The sequence below is a fragment of the Halyomorpha halys genome, unplaced genomic scaffold (genome assembly GCF_000696795.3).
Source record: "Halyomorpha halys isolate HHAL.00 unplaced genomic scaffold, Hhal_1.1 Scaffold158.1, whole genome shotgun sequence".
Classification (NCBI taxonomy): Eukaryota; Metazoa; Arthropoda; class Insecta; order Hemiptera; family Pentatomidae; genus Halyomorpha; species Halyomorpha halys.
The window spans coordinates 489,060-495,897 of NW_027107138.1; the positions used below are offsets into that span (position 1 = coordinate 489,060).

The window sequence follows — 6,838 nt, forward strand, 5'->3', positions numbered from 1 at the left end:
GCTTAAAAGAACCGAAAAAGCGAAGAACAGTTCACCTAGAACAATTAAAGCTTCCTGCAACAGCGTTATCATGATGTACGGGATTGTACTCACCTCCCTTCCGGAGGGTAATATTGTAAAGTTTTATAGTTATCATTATTTTTTTTGCTTTTTGGAACTTAATAAAGACACGAGAGTGTAAAAATCATCATTGTTTTGTCTAATTTTTTTTTTGCACAGAGTGCTGTTATTTTAAACCCTGTAGTTTTATTGTATTTGTATCTTTTTTATTGTTATTGTATTTGCATCTATCTTATTTATTGGATTGTAATTGTATTTATGTATATATTTTTCCTTTGTATATATTAGAGTTTACGAGGATTGTTCGTAAACTGGTGGGGGGAGTTACGGACTGTCAGCTACAGGTTCCTTCTGTGGTTGTTTCATACACTAACGGATATTATTCTCCACAGCAGGAGTCACGATCATTCGGCTTCCTTTCTTTAAGAGATTATTAATGTGTACCAAATATTCTGCCATTTCCGCAACAAATCTCTGATAATAGTTCAGGGTACCTAGCAACCTCCGAACTTCCTTAACATCCCTTGGCACAGCCATCCTTTGGATCGCCTCAACCTTCAGTGGATTAGGCTTAATTCCCTGTCCCGAAATTATATGTCCTAAAAAACAAAAACAAAAAGTTCATTTCCTCCCGACCTAGCACCGAATTTTCGTGGGACAACTTTAACCCAAATTGTCTAATCCTCTGAAAGACTTTTTCAGATGTCTTATATGCTCCTCTTCGGACTTGCTAAACACAAGAAGGTTGTCCATGTAGACCTGACACATGGATTCGTCTAACCCGCATAAAAATTCGTCTATCAGGCGTGTTTGGAAACGTGATTGGTGTGTTTTTCAGCTCAAACGGCATACGGGTGAATTCATAATGGCCCCTCTCAAACGTGAAGGCTGTTTTGTGTTGGTCCCTGGGGTGCATTGCAATTTGGTGATATCCAGCTTTCAGGTCACTGAATACGATTGCTCCTCCTAATCTGTCCAGAATGTCCTCTAGTCTCGGGATCGGATATTTTTCGTCTACCGTATTCTCGTTAAGCTTTCTATAGTCTATTACGACTCGATATTTTCCCCTGGTAGGTTCTTCTTCTTCACAGCCCACAAAGGGCTATTATATGGCGAAATGCTGTCCACTATTATGCCTTGTGCCTTTAGACTCTCTAATTCTTCCCGAATGTGTTGTCGGAGTACCTGAGGATATCTCCTTTCTTTCACGTACGTAACCATATCACGCTTTAATGGGATTTCATGGACTGTCTTACCCGTCTTCCCCAACCTATTTTCTGCTCTATTAACTCCCTCCAGTTACCCGTCTTGTTAACCGCCTCTACTCTCGGTGTTCCTCCCCTCGCAAGTCGTTGACAACTGATTTTTTTCTGTTCCAACCGAATATCCCATCGGTTTCCCACATTTCTTATTCACGCCCCCACCTTCGACAATAAGACGCATCCGATGATAATCTGATACTCGCGCGGCATATTCCCCACTACGTGCATCATTAATTTACCTCCGTCAATCCCCCATTCGCCCAGGTCTATGACTTCCCCTTCCAGGTTATTAGGACCACCCAGGGTGATTAACTTACAATGACATATCTGAACATTGGGCTGGGGTGTCCTCTCTCCGTCTCTCAGCTTCTTCAACGCCCCTCGACACGCGATGGTGTTGGAGCTCCCTGTATCGACCAAGCACCGTACTTCTCATCTCACTTCGATAATAGGCAGGCCGCCTATCCTCCGGAGTCCATCTTCTCCCTCCGTAAGCCTTTTTCAATCGCTCCTTGACCACTGGCCAGGCTGTCTCCTCATCAGCTTGGATATGATTAAGAATGGCTCTCTTAATTCTGCAGATTAATGCCGCCTTCAGCGAAATGGCATCGTTCCTATTCAGCATGTTCTCCGCTACTTTGGCCACCATTCTTTCTATGAAGCGATCGCCTCCTTGTTCGCCGATCTCACCTGAGAAGCGTTCTAGGTCTGAGATAGCCTTCCTTAAATCTAGCAACGTGGCTGTCCTCACCTTTAAAGAAAAGAGGAGAAAATTTGGAAGAAAAGGATGGAGGGTGTTGAAGGTAATTAGAGATGGTATTGCAAATAGTAGAGCGTGATAACTCTTTACTCTCATTAGAATGATGAAATAGGGGGTCGTTTTGAATGTATTCTAAGTCTGTAAGTAATTCTGGAATGATTTTTTGTGAAGATTTGGGTATGGAGAAATTAGGACCTATGCTAAGAATGTTGAGAACATTGGAGGGAATATCAGTAGATGTGATATTAAGGACCCAATTTTCTTGACCTATGGGATAAATTTTGTTGGTTAGTGATTCTTGATACAGTTTATTGAACTTATTAATGAGTTTGGGTTTTTTGTGTACCCGGGTTGAGTTGAAAATTGTAGTAATTAATGTGGAAAGACCGCCAAAATGTGTCTCACCTATGTTGGTTCGTAAAATAAGTGAGAGAGAGGAGATGTTGTGTTGGAGAAAATGAATGTGTTGAATGGTTTCGTGGATCTTTAAATTAAGTAGAGACTTTTTGAATTTGGTAGAATATGACGAAAGTTTATAATGAAGTGGACCAGACATAGAAATATGTTTAAGAGAATTGTTTATAGATTTAGGAAAAAGGGAATTTGACCTGCATTTAAGTAGAAAAATTCGTTGTTCTGAACTGTGTGCGAAACGTCTGTGAAGTGAACAAAGATAATTTATTTGTGATTTGAAATTGGGAAAAGATGAGTGAAGGGAAGAGAAAGTGAAATTAGATAGGACTGGTATGGGAACATTAAGAACTGATACCGATATGTTAGAAGATGTAGAAGTCTGGGCAGAAGAATCATTGCTGAGAGAAGAGGTCGGAGATTGATGAGATGTAACAGGTGGAGTTGAATAAGCCTGAAGAGAAGTAGAGGGCTGAGTTGAAGGATTTCGATGAGAAGGGGTATGTAGAGTTGCAGAATTGTGCTGTGAAGTGGTGAATGTGATTGTTGTTGATGAGATCTAGATATGTTGTATCTTTTGGTGTAGTGACGTGTATGTCGATGGTCGTTATCACGTCGTTGGCCCCGTGTAACGTGTGTTAGAAACTCAGGTCGAAACGTCGGCATAAAATTAATAAATATGGTTTTGTTTATTTATGTTGTTCTTTGTTGACCGGACCCCCCGACAAACTTCTCCAATCAATTATCTACCGTTAACTATCTACACCTCATTAATTAATGATTATGTAATCGTTGAATATTTTCTTATGTATTTATATGTTTAAAATAATATTATACACATAAAATAAATGGTGTAATAATTATAAAACACCATATTAAAAAAAAAATTAGCCCCTCGTAATCCTGGTTAATTGGTACCCCGTATAATGGAATACTGGGGTCAACTGTCCTACCGTATTTTTAAAAAAATACTTAAAAAAGTATGCATAATGTTTTTCTTGCGATTGATCAAGTATATAAATTTATATAAGATATTAATCATAGAGAATTGACAAAAATAGAAAGGGTATTCTTGAATAAAATAAATTTCCAGTCGTCACAAATTTAGACTTATTAAAAATCTGATCCCAATTAACAAATATTCTGAACTTCCCTACCTTCTACAATTATTTTCTCTTTTATTTTATTATTTTTTCGACATAAAGTAGTGACAAAATTAAGAAATTTAAAGGAAGTAAACTCAAATATCTGAATAATTGATTTCATTTTCAAACCTTTTTTATATCATTCTAAATTCCTTGGCTTGGTGATGAGTTTAAAACTTTGAGGTAAATGGTCCAAGGCCAAGCTAAGGGACGATTCGGCTATTTTAAGATTGGACTAATCCGAGATTACCTCGATCGGAAAGTTATAGCTCCCGAGGCGGAATTATTTTAAATTTAAAACAAAAGAACTTAAACATGATTATTCTAGGAACAAATTGTAGCTAATATTATTTCGTAAACGAATAACTATACTTCTGATGTCCACAAATATAAAAAAATGAATGTTTGTTTGTTAGTACTTTATGCACTGTGATACCTTCATCCGATTGTGATGATCCCGGGAACATTATAGGCTATTTTTGGTTAAAAAAATAAAGCATTTTTGGCGCGTAGCTCGGAAAGAAAAAATTTTTTTTCATTTTTATTATTATAAACCAATCGATTCGTCTCTTTCCGAATGATAATAAAAAATGTAGATTCTATTAAAAGATTTTTTATTCACTAAAAATTTAAAAAATCATTATGAGGATTTTAGTAAAGTAGGTGAACAAAATATTTTGTTTTTCAGGAAAAAGCAAATCATATTTGTTTTTAGCGTCGTCTGAAAACCTCAAATAGCATTTTAAAGAAATTAAAAATTAGAAATTTTTTCACCTGGATTTATTTGGAGGTTTTTTTTTTCTTTTATTCTGTTGACCATTATTGATATAATCCTCCAATTCTATGTACTCCTCTTCATTCGTTGGAAAGCTGAATATCTCCTCTTTTATCCTAAATTAATAAAATTTCGATTTAATGCCATACCAACTTTGTTTCACTCCTAAAAAATATTTTACGACACATTGATAGGTCAATTTTTTCAATACAATTCAATTACTAATATTGAGCCCCAATGTGGGTTATGATGCATAAACTATTTATATTTCATGAGGAGAAGATGGTCGGGGGAGGGGGAGGGGGCATTCAGAAACTTATTTATTTGTGCTAACGTTTCAACCTGAATTCCAGGCCTTCTTGCTCCGCCAGATTTTCTGACGAGAATAAATTAATAAGTTTTCATTTATTTGGTGAACAGCAACCCCCCCTCAACCCGACCATCTTCTCCGCATATTCTTATTGATCTATGATCAACTATTAACCCCACATTATTCATATTTTACGTAGTGCATGTATGAAAATATCATAAATAATCAAATAGTCTAAAAGAATAAGAAAAAAATCAGCTAAATCAGGCCAGTATTAACGATTATACAGCCAAGTTAGCTGTTACCATTCATGTTAATATAATAAATGTCTTATCACGCCATCTATATATTAATTGATATCAAAGTTTCAATAGTTTTCAATTAATTCATATACATTCTCAAATATAGCAATAGCGAAGCTGCTAGGTCTTGAATAAGGTCTGCTAGTGTTTGAATAAAAAAAAATGTTATTGCTATCGAGTTAAAATATTCGCAACGGGTTTGTAAAAGTTCAAATCCAAGAGAAGTGGGAAAAAATTAAATATTGCAATAAAGTTTAGAAATCTGGTCAAAATTAATGGGAAGCGTGAGATTTTGCCCTCCCTACCACTAGCTATGTATTTCGCGAATGTATTGTTGATTAATTTTAGCATTTAAATTATGTCAAGCATTGTATATTTTATAGCTGAGCAGGAACATTGTATAAATTATATTTTTAGATGAATAAATTTATGTCAGGGGTATGTCCTTATGAGTTCTAGATTGGAGAAAAAGTTAAGATATAAATTCCATAATTCCGATAGAAAAAGTCTTTTAAAAAATAACATCTATGAAAATTGTGAGGTAGAATGATTTTTCGATTTTGGATTACTTTATATTTTAAATTTATAATTTACTTTCTATTTTGTATTTTCGAGACACTAATTTCATTCACTCAAGCACCAAATAATTTTATCAAGAGATATGAAAAAATCAAAGTTTTAATGAAATTATTTTCATTTTAAAAATTAGGAGGGGAAAAGGGTGCTTTGATATTAGGTCATCAATTTGCCGTGTACGGGGCAGCAGCGGTTCTAAGGCCGACCGGGGGTTCCCCGTCAACATTTTATATTGAATTTATTTATATTATGCATTTAATATAATATATTTGTATTATGTATCTCTATCAGTTCCAGATGGAAACCGACTGAAAGAGTATGCAATATATTTAACTCAAACACTAGATACCGTAGACCCTCCCGCCATAGTATGCTAGATATGAATATCTATAATTAATCATTGGAGTTCTTCTCCAATGTTGTGTTTCCCTATTTACTATGCTATTATTATAAGGTGGCATGCAGGGATTCTTAATTATCTTGGTAGCATTATTTTATATTTACAATCATGTATACATTAGCAAGAATAATATTATGAGAGGCATGGTTGATCTGTTTCCTTATCCTTTAATTATTGTATTATGAATTGAGAAGTACCAGTTAGGATCTGTGTTATTTATACTGACGCTAATTTTATAAATTATATTATTGCCATTCAAATTACAACGGAAAATGTCTTACTTGTCTTAGTGTATCGGTCACGGCTTGGCAGTTGTCGCGGCGGCGCGTCCATATTCGCTTCGCCCACAGCCTGCCAGCGGGCCTCCGTTGACTCCCGGCGATGTGTGACTTCCTTCTACTCCCTCCAATCGGTCTTAGATTCCTGTCTCCCTCAAGACCGCTCTTCCTGTTCTTCATCTCCCTCTCAAGTGTTCTCAACTCATTGGCTGATCCTTGACTCCCCTTCAACTGTTCTCTTCCTCTCTCCTCCTGCTCTTTTTACTCCTTTTCTTCCCTCTGCTTTTAATTCTCCTCTTCTGATCTCCGTTCTTCTCATTGGTCCTTTTATGCTCCCACTCTCTTTAACTTACCTTTCAGAAGGGGTGGGAAGGTCATTGGCCTTTCGGGGCTAGTCGGTCTTTTTTCTCCCTTTTATCTTCAAATATTCAAGGCGGCTTTCCTTCTTTGACAGAGGTCTTTGCCATGACACGGGATTTTAATGTGTCCAGGTATGAGATAAGGGCTGTCTAATTTAATGTATATAATGTCTCTGTACCTCCCTGGTCACAGCTGGTAT

At 36.3% G+C, this 6,838-nt stretch overlaps 1 protein-coding gene and 1 long non-coding RNA gene across 3 annotated transcripts in view; one reads left to right on the top strand and one right to left on the bottom strand.

Annotated features, from left to right (window-relative positions):
* LOC106678757 (uncharacterized) overlaps positions 1 to 6,838 on the bottom strand; it is a 107,092-nt gene that overhangs the window by 84,469 nt on the left and 15,785 nt on the right. The window lies entirely within an intron of this gene.
* Positions 1 to 6,838, top strand: part of stac (C2 and C2B_Munc13-like domain-containing protein staccato) — a 149,083-nt gene that overhangs the window by 66,533 nt on the left and 75,712 nt on the right. The gene's annotated exons all lie outside the window — the stretch shown is intronic.